Raw genomic sequence first — 16071 nt, 5'->3', positions numbered from 1 at the left:
TTATTGGTTTTTTGAGGTAGGGTCTCACTCTAGCCCAGGCTGACCTGGAATTCACTATGTAGTTTCAGGGTGACCTCAAACTCACAGCAATCCTCCTACCTCTGCCTCCCAAGCGCTGGGGTTAAAAGCATGGGCCACCCCTCCCGACAATCTGTTTTTAATATTCAAATCTAACAGTACCAATTTCTCAGGACACAATGCTCACAATGTCTTTTTTCAACATTGTTTTCCTAGTCAAAAGAAACACCAGCTAGATGTGGTGGCCCATGCTCTTAATCTCAGCATTCAAACTCGGGAGGCAGAGGTAGGAGTATCACTGGGAGTTCAAAGCCAGCCTGAGACTACAGAGTAAGTTCCTGGACAGCCTGCGCTGCAGTGAGATCCTACCTCAATAAAAACAAAAACGAAAACCACCAATTAGCTCCGACTTTGCTGCTTAAATGGTTTGTAACAAACTTAGTTGTCATTAAAAAAAAAAAAATATATATATATATATAGACAAGCCAGGTGTGGTGGCGCAGGCCAATCCCAGCACACGGAAGGCAGAGGTAGGAGGGTCACCATGAGTTAGAGGCCAACCTGAGACTACATAGTCAATTTCAGGTCAGCCTGGGCCAGAGTGAGACCCCTACCTTGAAAAAAAAAATAGACCCAAGGGCTGGAGAGATGGCTCAGTGGTTAAGGCACTTGCCTGCAAAGCCTAAGGACCTACATTCAATTCCCCAGTACCCATGTGAGCCAGGTGCACAAGGTAGGACATGCATCTGTGTTCAATGGTAGTGGCTAAAGACCCTGGTGCACCCACTCTCTATCTGTCTCTTTCCCCGCCCCCATCTCTATTTCTCAAACTCCCAATAAATAAATAAAAGCATTTTAAAAATAGACACAGATGCTCACTTAGGCACCACATATACTAAAACTGGCACAATACAAAGAGGATTAGCATTGCTCCTGCACAAGGATGACACTCAAATTCATAAGGCATTCCATAGTTGTAAACTACAAGTTTAATAAAAGGACCTTGAAAAAAATAGACATGGTGTTGAAGAGATGGCTCAGCAGTTAAGGTGCTTGCCTGCAAAGTCTAACAACCTGGATTGATTACCCAGTGCCTATGTAAAGCCATATACACAAAATGGTGCATTCATCTGGAGTTCATTTGCAATAGCTAGAAGTCCTGATATGCCCATTGTCCCTCTCTCTCTCTCTCCTTGTGAATAAATAAATAGAGGATGGGCATGATGAGCTAGAAATTGGGTAAAGGAAATTTAGAAGTCCCTAACCCCAAAGTCATGACTTTCTTGCATAGACTTTTGTATTAATTATGTCCTGTATTGCAAAGTCTTTTGTGCAGTTCCTGCTCAGGTGGTCTTTTTTTTTTTTTTCTTGACAACTTCTATAATTGTAAACAATATCCCATGGTAATTCCCTCCCTCTCCCCCCTCACTTTCCCCTTTGAAACGCTACTCTCTATCATAACCCCTTCCTCTCTCAATCAGTGATTGATGTCATGATCGTTTCCTCCTATTATGATGGCCTTGGAAGGTGTGATAGAGATATTTCAGTGCTAAGCACTCTTCTGTCACTTCTTCTAAGCACCATGGTGCCTTCTGAGTCATCCCAAGGTCACTGCTGTCTGAAAAGAGAAGGTTCTCTAACCAAAAGTGAGAGTAGCTTGGGCTCTGATGGCTCAGAGTTTATATACACTGTAGTTTTTGTACTGTTTCAAGGCCATAATCTGTATGCAGCACCTACTTTAAATCATCTTATGCTTCTTTTTATCTCCATAGTACAGATGCATACATATATAGTCACTAGTTAACTGTTTTGTTTTGTTTTTCTGTTTCTGTAAAACTTGCCTATCACATACTCAAGGTCTCTGGCATTAGACCAGGGCTCTGAGCTCTGAGAACTAACAACAAAGAATATCCCAAGATAAAGTATATAAACTCTGAGCCATCAGAGCTCAGAGTCCAGGCTTTGGAGGAGAATCTGCTGGGCCCATTCTGGCATAAAAATAAACTGAATCTTCACTCAGTCTCTGGTGCCAGTTCTGTGAGTCTTACTTTCCCCAGGACCCATGTAAGACAGATGCACAAGGTGGCACACATGTCTGTAGTTTGTTTACAATGGCTGGAATCCCTGCTGCACCCATTCTCTCTTTCTATCTCTCACTCTGCCTCTTTTCCTCTCCCAAATAAATAAATAAAAGTAAAATAGTTTTTATAAAACCTCACTAGCAGAGGCCAGTAAGCTAGAAAAGAGAGATAAATGGAATAGAAAGGGAGGGGGAATGACTTAACAGGATAGCATTGTATATATGTAAGTAGAAGAACAGATTAATGGGGTGAAAAGGCCTAAGTGAGGTCTGGGAAAGAGATTGAGTAAGGAAAAGGTGAGGGGAGGGCTAATCAAAAATTAAAAGGGTATAAATAAGTCATATGGAAACCTACATTTTTGGACAAGGGAACATTCAGGATCCATAGATTGTTACTAGAAAATTTCAGTGCCAGGGATAGGATACCTTCTAGTGAGTTGTTGGCCAGGGAAGTCCTTGGTGCCCCCAAAACATTACAGGCCAGTGCCGAGGCCCTTGGTTTCCCTCCAGAAATAGATAGTAAGACCCTATTGCTGAAGACTCCACACACTTGAGCTACAAGGCCACTGAGAAATCCTGGTGGAGCTGAGCTGAAAACCTACTTCATGTAAACCAGCTGACAGAAAGCTGGAAATAGCCACACTGCATGCAGTTCAATGGGAGAGAGAGAGAAATCACCAGTGAAGATACTCAACAGTGGACACTGCAAGCTTTATATATTGGCCAAATGAGCCAATGGGTGCAATAGTGGCACGTCTGTCATGGTGGAAACCAACTGCCCTCTAATCGGACTGGAGGCCTGCTCCATGGGAGGGAATACATCCCTGATACTGAAAACTTACAACAGGGGTTGTCATGAGCCCTAGGGGTATAACATCAGCTGATGTCTGGAAAAATGTATATACTATGCTCACCAAACTGCCCAGTAAGCACTTTTCTTATTGTTCATATCCATATGTTAATGCTACTCTCACTTTTTTTAAAAAAATTTTATTTATTTATTTATTTACTTGAGAGTGACAGACACAGACAGAAAGACAGATAGAGGGAGAGAGAGAGAATGGGCGCGCCAGGGCTTCCAGCCTCTGCAAATGAACTCCAGACGCGTGCGCCCCTTTGTGCATTTGGCTAACGTGGGACCTGGGGAACCAAGCCTCGAACCGGGGTCCTTAGGCATCACAGGCAAGCGCTTAACCGCTAAGCCATCTCTCCAGCCCTACTCTCACTTTTGATTAAAGAAGCTTCTCTTTTCAGATGGCAGTGACCTTGGGATGACTCAGAAGGCACCATGGTGCTGAGAAGAAGTAACAGAGGAGTGCTCAGCACTGAAATATCTCTATCACACCTTCCAAAGCTCAGGGTACATTGCGGAAGAGGTGGCAGAATGTAAGAGCCAAAGGAAGGGTAGGACTCCTTACAATGTGCTCCTCCAGACACAAAAAGGCCTGGATATCCATGACCTCACAGCACCTGACAATACCTGCACAAGACCATCATAATAGAAGGAAAAGATCATGGCATCAAAATAAAAAAGACTGATTGAAAGGGGGAGGGGATATGATAGAGAGTGGAGTTTCAAACAGGAAAGTGGAGGGAGGGAGGGAATTACCATGAGATATTGTTTATAATTATGGAAGTTGTCCATAAAAAAACCATAAAATTTAAAAAAAAATCCAGCCCAGCATGGTGGCGCACGCCTTTAATCCCAGCACTTGGGAGGCAGAGGTAGTAGGATCACCATGAGTTCAAGGCCACCCTGAGACTACATAGTGAATTCCAGATCAGCCTGGACTAGAGTGAAACTCTACCTCGAAAAAGAAAGAAAATAAAAATAAATAAGTAAATATATAAAACAAGCTGTTGCAGTCCGGTTCGCATTGCTGGTAGAAATCACCCAACCAAGAGCAGCTTCTGGGAAAAAGAATTTTATTTTGGCTTACAGGCTGGAGGGGAAGCTCCACGATGGCAGGGGAAAACGATGGCATGAGCAGAGGGTGGACATCACCCCCTGGCCAACATAAGGTGGACTACAGCAACAGGAGGGTGTGCCAAACACTGGCATGGGGAAACTGGCTATAAAGCCCATAAGCCCGCCCCCAACAATACACTCCCTCCAGGAGGCATTAATTCCCAAATATCCATCAGCTGGGAACCTAGCATTCAGAACACCTAAGTTTATGGGGGACACCTGAATCAAACCACCACACAAGCCAAATATAATGGCATATACTTTTAATGGCAGCACTTAGGAGGCTGCAGTAAGAGAATTGCTGAGTTCAAGGCTAGCCTGAAACTAATTCCAGCTCATGCTGACCTAAAGCAAGACCCTACCTTGCAAAACAAAACCCAAAAAGTAAATGGAAAGATTGCTGAGTGATTAAGGTACTTGCCTGCAAATCCTAACAATCAGGGTTCAATTCCCCAGTACTACATAAAGCCATATGCCCAAAGTGGGCATGCACCCGGAGTTTGTATGCAGCAGCTTGAAGCTCTGGCAGGCCCATTCTCTCCTCTCTCTCTCTCTCTCTCTCTCTCTCTCTCTCATTTTCTCTCTCTCTTTCTCTCTTTACTTGAAAATAAATAAAAATAAGCACAAGAGGCTGGAGAGATGGCTCAGTTTTTAAAGATAAATATATTTGCCTTCAAAGCCTGATGGCCTGGGCTCAGTTCTCCAGTACCCACATAAAGCCAGATACACAAAGTGGCACACATATGTCTGGAGTTCGTTTGCAGTGGCAGGAGGCCCCTGGAAAACCCATTCATATTTATCTATCTGTCTATCTGTCTGTATACCTATCTATCTATCATCTATCTATCTCTCTCTCTCCCTCTCTCCTTCTCCCTACTTACAAATAAATAACTAAAATAAAATAGACTCAAAAGAAAAAATACTTCATTCTTAATAACTATAGTTATCTAGAATTAATGGGATAATGCACTTGCTGGCACAATATGACTTCCAAAAGTTTAAAATCTAAAACTGCTTCCTTTCCTGTCCCATGCTATTTTTTGCATAGTTCTTATTTTTTATGAGAAGGATCTTTTAAAACCAGACTTGCAAAGGTATGTTGTCATCAAAAGAAACATAGTATACTTTAATGTTCAAATTATAAAGGAGCTCAAGCTAGTACTCTATATGCTATAAGAACTAACAAACATTACTGCGCGCGTGTGTGTGTGCATGTGTGTGTGTGTGTATTTATGGGTACATGGGTGCTAGTGTGGTGATTATAGGACAACTTTGAGGTGTTTGTGCTCCACTTTCTTTGAGACATGGTCTCTGGCCACCACAGGTGAATAGACATACTAGCTGACCTGTGAGCTTTGGGCACTCCAGGCTCTGCTTCCCAGAGGCATAGGTGCCCTATAATCACAAATGCATGTGCCTGCCACTTTGCATATGGATTTATGTAGGTGCTAGGAAATTGAACCTATGTTAGCAGGCTTTAAAAGCAAGCACAATGGGGCTGGAGAGCTGGCTTGGTGGTTAAAGGAGCTTGCTTGCAAAGTCTGGCAGCCCAGGTTTGAGTTCCCAGTGCTCATCTGAAGCCAGATGCCCAAAGTGGCACATATATCTGAATCCATTTGCAAAGGCAGAGGCCCTAGTATGCCCATACTCACTCCCTTTCTGTCTGCTTTTTTTCTCTGTCGCTCTCAAATAAATAAGTAAATAAAGTTTTAAAAAATAAGAATAAAAAAGCAAAAAAATAAAAAATAATAATAATAATAAAAAAGAATAAGAAAGCAAGCTCCTTTAATTCCTGAGTGTTCTTTCTTTGTTTAAGAGGTATTTTATTGAGAACTTTTTTTTTTCTTTTTCTTTTTGGTTTTTGAGGTAGGGTTTCACTCTGGCTCAGATTGACCTGGCATTCACTATGTAGTCTCAAGGTGGCCTCAAACTCTCGGCGATCCTCCTACCTCTGCCTCCCGAGTGCTGGGATTAAAGGTGTGTGCCACGATGCCTGGCTTATTGAGAACTTTTATATTTAAGCATACTGCAAATTGGTCATATTCCTATCAGTTTATACTCTCATCGTCCCTCTGTCCCACCTCCAGAGCCCTGTTTCTTTTGAAATTTAAAAATATTCTGGAAGCTGGTAGTGGCACATGCCTTTAATCCTAGCACTCAGGAGGCAGAGGTATAAGGATCAAGGTCAACCTGGGACTACATAGTGAATTCCAAGTCAGCCTGGGCTGGAGCAAGGCCCTGCCTAAAACAAAACAAAACAAAACAAAATATTATATATATACTGGAGCTAGGAGTACAGTTCAGTGTTAAGAGTGCTGGCCTAACATGCATGAGGCCCTAGATTTAATCCTCAGCACTGCAAATATGTGTCGGGAAAAATGTATATACTATGCTTATCGAACTGCCCAGTAAGCACTTTTAATATTTATACCCTTATATTAACGCTACTCTCACTTTGGGTACAAAATCTTCTTTTCAGATGGCAGTGACATTGGGATGACTCAGAAGGTATCATAATGCTGGAAAGAAGTGACTGGAGTACTGAGTAACATCTCGATCACACCTTCCAAGGCTCAGGGTCTAATGCGGAAGAGGTGGCAGAAAGAATGTAAGAGCCAAAGGAAGGGCAGGACTCCATACAACATGCTCCCTCCAGACATAAAATGGCCTGGATATCCATGACCTCACAGTGCCTGACACTACCTACACAAGACCATCATAAGAGGAGGAAAAGACCACGACATCAAAATAAAAGAGAGACTGATTGAGATGGGGAGAGGCTATGATGGAGAATGGAATTTCAAAAGGGAAAGTGGGGGGGGTGGAGGGTATTACCATGGGATACTTTTTATAATCATGGAAAATGTTAATAAAAATTAAGAAAAAAAATGAAACTAAACCAATATAAAAAGATCCCATGGCACTTCCACCATGAGTGGGCACCTTGGCACAGTTTGGGAGCCATGGTCCTAAGCCACTCTGACATGACCTCGTTCTTGAATCTGTGTGATGTAAATGAGTAGGCTCTATAATTTAACTACTTGTGTAGGAGCCCACCTCTCCCTTTGCTTACCAACTATGTGATCCCAGCCAAGTTTCTATTGTGCCTCAGTTTTCTCTTCTGTAAAATTATGAGTGTAATTGCACTTAATATTATTGCAAGGGTCATATAAAATCCCTGTGAAGTATTTTGATAGGTATCCAGAATTTTAATTACAGCACACGGTAAATGTTTCCTGTTATTATTTCCCTTTGTGTGTGTGTCTCTCTCTCTCTCTTTTTATCTTTCTGTATCCACTTAATCATAAATTGGATCAAAAGAAAAATTAGGAACTGAGAAAATGGCTTAGCTGTTAAAGGTTTTTGCTTACAAAGTCTTCTGGCCCAGGTTCAGTTACGGAGCCACTTAGATAGTGCTTGCATGTGCATTGGGCACACACACACAATTTTAAAATTAGTGGTATGTTCAACCTATCAACACCAATTAGAATCCCACACTATTTAAAATAGTAGCCTCTAATTACAAATGGTTATTTAAACCAAATAAAATTAAATTGACATAAAAATAAGCCGGGCGTGGTAGCACAGACTTTTAATCCTAGCACTAGGGAGGCTGAGGTAGGAGGAGCACAATGAGTTCAAGACTAGCCTGGGGCTCCAGAGTGAGTTCCAGATCAGCCTGGGCTAGAGTGAGACTCTGCCTCAAAAACGAACTGAAAAGATACTGAAAATAAAAGGTTTCCTTCCTACTGAAGAGCCAACCTGTCTCCATTTTAACAGCAAGAGCAATTTTGATATAATGACTAATTTAAGTTTCTGTTGATCTAAGTTTCTATGTCTGAGCTGGGGTCACAAACTGTTCCTTGGTTATTGTTCCCAGGATTGTGTATTCATACTGTTGAGGGAAGTAGTTTGAGTATAATGGTTGGTCTGCTTCTGTCACCATGCTTCCTTGACTCTAAAGATCCCCGACCCTGTGATTTTTGTGGTTTTTCCCTATGAAAAGAGCCTGAGAAGTTTACTCGGGGCTGCTCTCTACACCCCTGCCTTATGGAAGCAGCCGCTGGACCAGCTCTTTTGTGCACAATTAAAAGCTTGCTTCAGCCAAGTATGGTGGCACACGCCTTTAATCCCAGCACTCAGGAGGCAGAGGTAGAAGGATTGCTATGAGTTCAAGGCCACCCTGAGAATATATTGTGAATTCCAGTTCAGCCTGGGCTAAAACACTACCTCAGAAAAACAAACAAACAAAAAGCTTGTTTCAATTTGGCCATAATTTGTGGTCAGTGGTCTTATTCTCGCACATTCTGGGTTAGCATAATGGAGGACCCAGCAAAATTGAGACCCACACCCAGCCAAAATTCAGAAGCCAGACCCCTCTCTCTGAGCCTTCAGGACTGAAACATTGCTCTCAGGGGGTACAGACCTTGAAGATCTTTCAAGACCCTGGGACATGTCTTCTGTTCCACACACAGCTGAGATGAACGGCCACACAAAACAATGAACCCAGCAAGTCCTCCCCAGACTCCAAGGGTAAGTTACACTGTAGTAAGGTCCAGTATCTCACAAGCAAGACCACCGACTCACAAAATACTGGAGTGAACCGATGCTCTGGGGCTGCACATCAGTGTACAGAATCTCTGAGAGCAACCCCAAACTGCTCATACTGTCAGCTACTATTGAAAAAAACTACAAAATGTATATTGCAAAAACAGGATGGAGCTAGGCATGGTGGTGCATGCCATTAATCCCAGAACTCATGAGGCAGAGGTAGGAGGATAGCCATGACTTTGAGGCCACCCTGAGACTACAAAGTGAATTCCAGGTCAGCCTAGGCTAGAGTGAGACCCTACCATAAAAAATAAATAAATAAATAAATAAAAAACAGGATGGAAATAAAACCATAAATCACAATTCACATGTGACAGTTACATCCATAAAAATTAATTTTAAACATAGTGGGGAATTCAGTGCATATTAGAAAATGATAGGAAAGAAAGAAAAAAGGGAATTGGAAACAGATCTGTTGGTTAGTTACAGGAAGCACCTGGGGAGTGTGAGGTAGGCCTGTGACCAGGAGTCTCCCAATAGCCCCCTTATCTGTCCTTAAGGAGTTTGCTTAACAGTGCAAGCCCAAGGTAATGCTATTAAGACCAGCAGAGCCTCTTGTTTACCTACCATCAGTAGAGCCTTCTGTTTATCTACCATCCCCATCTACTTAAACAAGTGTTTTTCCATTCTTTAATGAGCTCCTACACGAAAGTGACTTTTATTTTTCTCTAAGCTAGGTATAAAGAAATGTAGAGAAATGAAACATTTTGCTCTCTTTACACTTAGCATTTTCAAACTCTCATAAGAATGGTACATAACACTTGGCATACCACTTCAAAAGGTATCTTCAGTTCTAAGTACCAAGTCCATGCCCATTCCTCCAAAACAAAAATTTCATAATGCAGGAGACTACCAGCCAAGATGGCAACTGCCTAACTGCGCCACACACTCCTGGGAAAGAAAGGCAAGACATTAAGGGTTCTTTTGGGGGAGAGCAATCTCCAATAGATTGCCAGTGGGAGGGCACATTGGGGAAAAAATACAGGGAATTGTCAATTCCCTTGCATGAGGGTAGCCCTTCCCCCCCCCCCCCCCCAGGCAGCCGCCATACCCACAGTCACAGCTTCAGGAAACTCCCACACTTACTGTAGGAAAAGGGTCCCAGGCCAACATAGTTCCACTTGCCTCACTACACTGGGGCGATCTCCGTGCTACCTCTGCCCACAAGTGACCTTGGGCAAGCTACACCTGCTGGCCCATTGGAGCTCAGGCTCCCTTGATCAATTTGCCCACCAGACAGTGCCACCATGCCAATTCCTGCTTGTGCAAGCTTAGCCTGCTCGGCTCATTTGCTCACGTACTGCTCTGGCCACCACACATTCACCCACAAGCCCAAGCCCATTGCAATTCCCCATGGGAGCTCAGACTGTCTCTGCCTGTCGCTTGTGATAACTCAGGTGCCATCCCCTCCCTGTCTGCCGCGCCGGCCAACTGCCATTGTCCTGTTGAGGGTAAGGTCAGACTGCTTCCTGGTCCCAGTGTTCTCCCATGCCAGAGTTTGGTCTCTTTCAGTGCTTGGTGCCTCAGTGTCCCCCCTAGTGCGAGTGCAGGCAGCTATGGCACATTATGGCATGAGAGCTCAGGCAAATTTGGCACCCCTGCCAGGCAGGAGCTCAGGCAGCTTTGGCAACTGAGAGCCAAAGCCCAGGCTGCTTGGCAACTGCCTCAGGCTGCTTCAGCTTTCCACTGTGCTTGAGCCCAGGCTGATACACCCAACTACATGCCCATTCACTGTGATGGGCAGACCACAGTGCAAAAGAAATAACATGAAAAATCAAATGTGAGAAAATCCAGTAATATCACCCAGCCCTACAATCAACATCTCTAATGAAAACATAGAAGAGTCATTAGGATCAGAACACCAAAATGAAGCTATGAGTAATGCAACCCTGACCAAGCTGTTGGTAGAACTTGCAAAAAAGCAACAAAGGACTGATAATCATCTGGATGCTGCCATCACTAGAGTAGACCTAATAGATAAGAAAATGGAAGGAGTTCAAAGACCATTAAGAGATGTAAGGGGGAGTAAAAAAAAAAAAAAAAAAAAAGATGACCTCAAAAATCAGCTGGTTAGCCGGGTGTGGGGGCACATGCCTTTAATCCCAGCACTCAGGAGGCAGAGGTAGGAGGATCACTGTGAGTTCGAGGCCACCCTGAGACTCCATAGTGAATTCCAGGTCAGCCTGGGCTAGACTGAGACCCTACCTCAAAAACCACCAAAAAGAAAAAAAAAAAAAATCAGCTGGAAATGCTAAATTAAGACATAAAGAAATGCAAGGATGAATTCCAAGAAGGATCAAGAAAATGATGTGAAAAGGGAGCTTGACAGAGGGATAGAAATTATACATAGAAAAGTAGTAGAAAAGGCAAACCTAATTGAACCAGTCCAAAACTCTCTAGAAGCTCTCAAGAATAGAATCAGTCATGTGGGAAACAGTTCAAGAGTTCAAAAATCTCAGTAAGTTCAAAAGTTTCTGTGAACAGAACATGAAGGAATAGTGGGATACACTTAAACGTCCTAATATCAGGATCATTGGAATACCAGAAGGAGAAGAAATTCAGACCAAAGGCATGGAGAACTTATTTAACAAAATAATTGAAGAAAACTTCCCCAGTCTCTTAAAAGAAAGGCCCATCAAGATACAAGAAGCTAACAGAACTCCAAACAGACTGGACCAAAGGAGAAACTCTCCAAGACATATTGTCATTAAGACTCTAAACATTGACACCAAGGAGACAATCCTAAAAGCAGCTAGGGAAAAGCAGCACACCACTTTTAAAGGTAAGCCCTTCAGAATTATTCCAGACTTCTCAATGGAAACCTTGAAAGCTAGAAGGACCTGGAAAGAAACACTGCAAAGTCTAAGAACTTATGGTTTCCAACCCAAACTACTCTACCCAGCAAAAGTATCCCTCATAATAGATGATGAAAGAAAAATTTTCCACCACAAAACTCAGCTTTACAATTATATGAACACAAAACCAAACCTACAGAGGGTTTTTCAGGAAATTCTCCACAGAGAATAAACAAATAATCAAACTAAAATGCTTACAAGAAGCGGATCACAATAACCAAACTCAGAGTAGGCACAAAAAACTTCAAAGTCCATGAAAACACCAACACACATCTACCATCACAATATGGAAGGGATCAAATCAAATCTCACAGTCATTACCCTAAATATTAATGGCCTTAATTCACCCATCAAGAAACACAAGCTAACAGGATGGATCAAAAAATTAGAGCCCTCAATCTGTTGTCTTCAAGAAACCCACCTCACCACTAAAGACAGAAACATCCTCAGGGTGAAAAAAATATTCCAAGCAAACAGGAATAAGAAACAAGCAGGGATCACGACACCGGCTATGAATACGGAACTGCGGCGTGCTCAGCCGGTGATGGTGGCCAGTGATGGCTGCCGGTGCACGCAGTGTGCTGCTTCTCTGATGCTGAGATGCCTGCAGCTATTTCTTGGGTGGGTCTCGGCCCTGGAGAGCCAACCCCGGTGCCACTGTCCCAGGCCACCCACACTGTGTAGGTCCCTGGCTCCGACCCGCCGCTGCGGCCTGCATCTCCTTGTCTCAGCTCCTTGCCCCGTTTCCTCTGGATGAACTTGCATCCTTTCTCTAATTCACCATGGAATTCTGCTCTGTGCTTTTAGCCCTTCAGAACCAAAGAAACCCCAAATAACAGACGCCCATGCTCAGAGGATAGCAGTAACTCCCAAGCTCGGTTTCCGTGCTGTAGTTTACAGTATTTAATTTTATGTAATATGTACTATTTATTACAGCATTTTGATACCTCATATTGTTTACACATCTTGAAAGCTGCATGGTACTTCTCTTATTTAAAGAACCACTACTGTAGAAAATGACATCTACTGAAGCACCTACCCTAGCTACTACTCATTTGGTTGGTTACCTGTGGTTGTTCATCTTGGGCTTCATCATTGCATTTGTTTTGGCATTCTCTGTGGGAGCCAATGATGTAGCAAATTCGTTTGGTACAGCTGTGGGCTCAGGTGTAGTGACCCTGAAGCAAGCCTGCATCTTAGCTAGCATCTTTGAAACTATGGGCTCAGTTTTGTTGGGAACCAAAGTGAGTGAAGCCATCTGGAAGGGCTTGATTGATGTGGAGATGTACCACCCAAACCAAACGATGCTGATGGCTGGCTCGGTCAGTGCTATGTTTGGTTCTGCTGTGTGACAACTAGTGGCTTCGTTTTTGAAGCTCCCAATTTCTGGGACCCATTGTATTGTCGGCACAACCATTGGTTTTTCCCTCGTGGCAGAGGGGCAAGAAGGTGTCAGGTGGTCTGAACTGATAAGAATTGTGATGTTTTGGTTTGTCTCTCCACTGCTTTCTGGTATTATGTCTGGAATTTTATTCTTCCTTGTTCATGCATTCATCCTCCATAAGGCAGATCCAGTTCCTAATGGTTTGTGTGCTTGGCCAGTTTTTTATGCGTGCACAATTGGAATAAACCTCTTTTCATCATGTATACTGGAGCACCATTGCTGGGCTTTGACAAACTTTCTCTGTGGGGTATCATCCTCATCTTGGTGGGATGTGCAGTTCTCTGTGCCCTTTTCATCTAGTTCTTTGTATGTCCCAGGATGAAGAGAAAAATTGAATGAGAAATAAAGTCTAGTCCTTCTGAAGGACCCTTAATGGAAAAAAAGAACAGCTTGAAAGAGGACCATGAAGAAACTAAGTTGTCCCTTGGTGTTAGTGAGAACAGGAATCCTGTTTCTGAGGTAGGGTCTGCTACTGGGCTGCTTCAGGATGTGGTGGAGGAGAGAACGGTGTCATTCAAACGTGGTGACCTGGAGAAAGCTCCAGAATGAGAGTGGCTTCCCAGTGTGGATCTGAAAGAGGAGACCAGCATTGACAGTGCCTTCATGGTGCAGTGCAGTTGCCTAATGGGAGCCTTGTTCAGTTCAATCAGACGGTCAGCAACCAGATAAACTCCAGTGGCCATTACCAGTACCACACTGTGCATAAGGACTCAGGCTTGTACAAAGAACTGCTCCATAAGTTACACCTGGCCAAGGTGGGGGACTGCATGGGGGAATCTGGGGATAAGCCTTTGCATCGCAACAATAGCTACACCTCCTACACCATGGCAATTTGTGGTATGCCCCAGGATTCATTCCGCACCGAAGAAGGTGAACAGAAGGGAGAAGCGATGGAGAAGCTGGCATGGCCTAATATATATACCAAGAAGCACATTCGAATAGACAGTTATATTAGTTACTGCAATGCTGTGTCTGACCTTCACTCAGCAAGTGAGATGGACATGACCATCAAGGCTGAAATGGGTCTGAGAGACAGAAAAGGAAGTAGGGGTTCTCTTGAAGAGTGGTATGACCAGGATAAGCCAAAAGTATCTCTTTTCTTCCAGTTCCTGCAGATCCTTACAGCCTGCTTTGGGTCATTTGCCCATGGTGGCAATGACATCATTAATGCTGTTGTCCTCTGGTTGCTTTGTACCTGATTTGTGAAACAGGAGATGTTTCTTAAAAAATGGCAACACCAATATGGCTTCTTCTTTATGTGGGTCTGAGGAAGTAGAGTTATCCAGACCATGGGGAAAGACCTGATACCCATCATACCCTCTAGTGGCTTCAGTATTGAACTGGCATCTGCCCTCACTGTAGTAATCGCATCAAACATTGGCCTTCCCATTAGTACAACACATTGTAAAGTGGGTTCTGTTGTGTCTGTTGGCTGGCTCCAATCCAAAAAGGCTGTTGACTGGTGACTCTTCTGCAACATTTTTATGGCTGATTTATCACAGTCCCTATTTCTGGTCTGATCAGTGCCACTATCATGGCAATTTTTAAATATGTCATCCTGAAAGAGAAGGCGGGATTAAAATAAGTGTCAGTGTCTAGGTCCACCTTATGTATTCCTGCTCCCTGGAAGATTTAGTGTTACAGAAGACAGACAAGAATTCCTGACATTTGGGAGCTATGAGAAGGAAGTGTTACTTATGCTGTAATTGCTTTTGTGCTAAATCTGATTTGTCTCAAAATTAGCTATGTAAAATTAACCAGGTTTCCACTGGTTCCTTCTAAGATTCCCTTTACTTCTGGGTTGTGAACTCCTGTACATATTTCTCTATGTTTTGTATCAGGCTTCAATTACATTATGTTTTAATATTGTCTCTAAAGATAAAATTTGGTCTGTGGGTTTTGTTTTAAAACAGCTAGGTAGGGCCATTTGATGGCATCCACTCTGCTTTGTTGGTTTCACCAGCTTCCACCCCAACATGCACAGTAATTTAACAACAAAATATAACTGAAGCTTCCCTCGTAGTCTCTTGTAGAAATAGTCATTGGCACTATGCCTTCCTGTCACTTGTGGCAGGTTGTATTGGCAAATGTGGGAACTTCTTAGATGGATGAAATTATTTGACACATTGGAAATTTAAGTTAGTAGTAACTTCTTTGCAAGTAATCAATTGACATTTTGCTAAGAAGTAGGAAGTAAAAGCCTTCTTGGCAATTGTGGTTATTTCTTTGAGATTTCTGGCAGTGTGGGATGGGTGAATAAAGTGGAATATGAACTTTGGGTAAATTAAATGGGATAGCCTTCCATGTTCATCTGTCTACCTCTTAACTGAATAAAAAGCCTACAGTTTTTAGAGAAGAAAAAAAAAAGAAACAAGCAGGCATAGCCATATTCATATCAGATAAAATATACTTCAAACCAAAAATAATCAAAAGACAAAAAAGGCCACTTCCTACATATCAAGGGAATGATCCATCAGAGGGATAGTACAATCATACATCTATATGAACCAAACACAGGGGCACCACAGTTCATAAACCAAAACCTACCTGACAATAAAAACAGATATATGCACCAACACCATCATAGTTGGGGACTTCAATACACAATTATCAATAATAGACAGATCATCCAAACAGAAACTCAACAGGGAAGTAAAAGAGCTCAATAAAGCCATAGATCACTTAGACCTAATGGACATCTACAGGACTTTCCATCCCAAATCCACAGACTACACATTCTTCTCAGCAGCCCATGGTACATTCTCTAAAATAGACCATATACTGGATCACAAAGTCTGCCTCCACATATAAGACTGACATAATTCCCTGCATGATATCAGATCACAAGGCTATATTGGTAGAAATTAACAACAAAAGGCCCACCAAGAATCCCAATTGCACCTGGAAACTGAACAGCACACTTAAACAATAAATGGATAGTGGATGAAATGAAAAATGAAATTGCAAAATTTCTAGGTATGAATGATGAGAACACATCATACCAAAACATATGGGACACAATGAAGGCGGTCCTCAGGGGAAAATTCATAGCACTCAAGGCCTTCATAAAAAAGACAGAGAGATCCCAAATCAA

At 42.7% G+C, this 16071-nt stretch overlaps 1 non-coding gene and 1 pseudogene across 1 annotated transcript; both read left to right on the top strand.

Moving 5' to 3' along the window:
- The first annotated feature begins 889 nt into the window (after positions 1 to 889).
- Positions 890 to 996, top strand: LOC123463129. Its single transcript, XR_006638738.1, has one exon. It is a non-coding gene; the product is annotated as a U6 spliceosomal RNA (small nuclear RNA).
- An 11514-nt stretch (positions 997 to 12510) lies between these two features.
- LOC101595426 lies at positions 12511 to 14443 on the top strand (annotated as a pseudogene).
- Positions 14444 to 16071: the final 1628 nt, after the last annotated feature.

This window comes from Jaculus jaculus, chromosome 8 (genome assembly GCF_020740685.1).
Source record: "Jaculus jaculus isolate mJacJac1 chromosome 8, mJacJac1.mat.Y.cur, whole genome shotgun sequence".
Classification (NCBI taxonomy): domain Eukaryota; kingdom Metazoa; phylum Chordata; class Mammalia; order Rodentia; family Dipodidae; genus Jaculus; species Jaculus jaculus.
The sequence above is the reverse complement of the archived record's forward strand: the minus strand, read 5'-3'. Positions and strand labels throughout refer to the sequence as shown.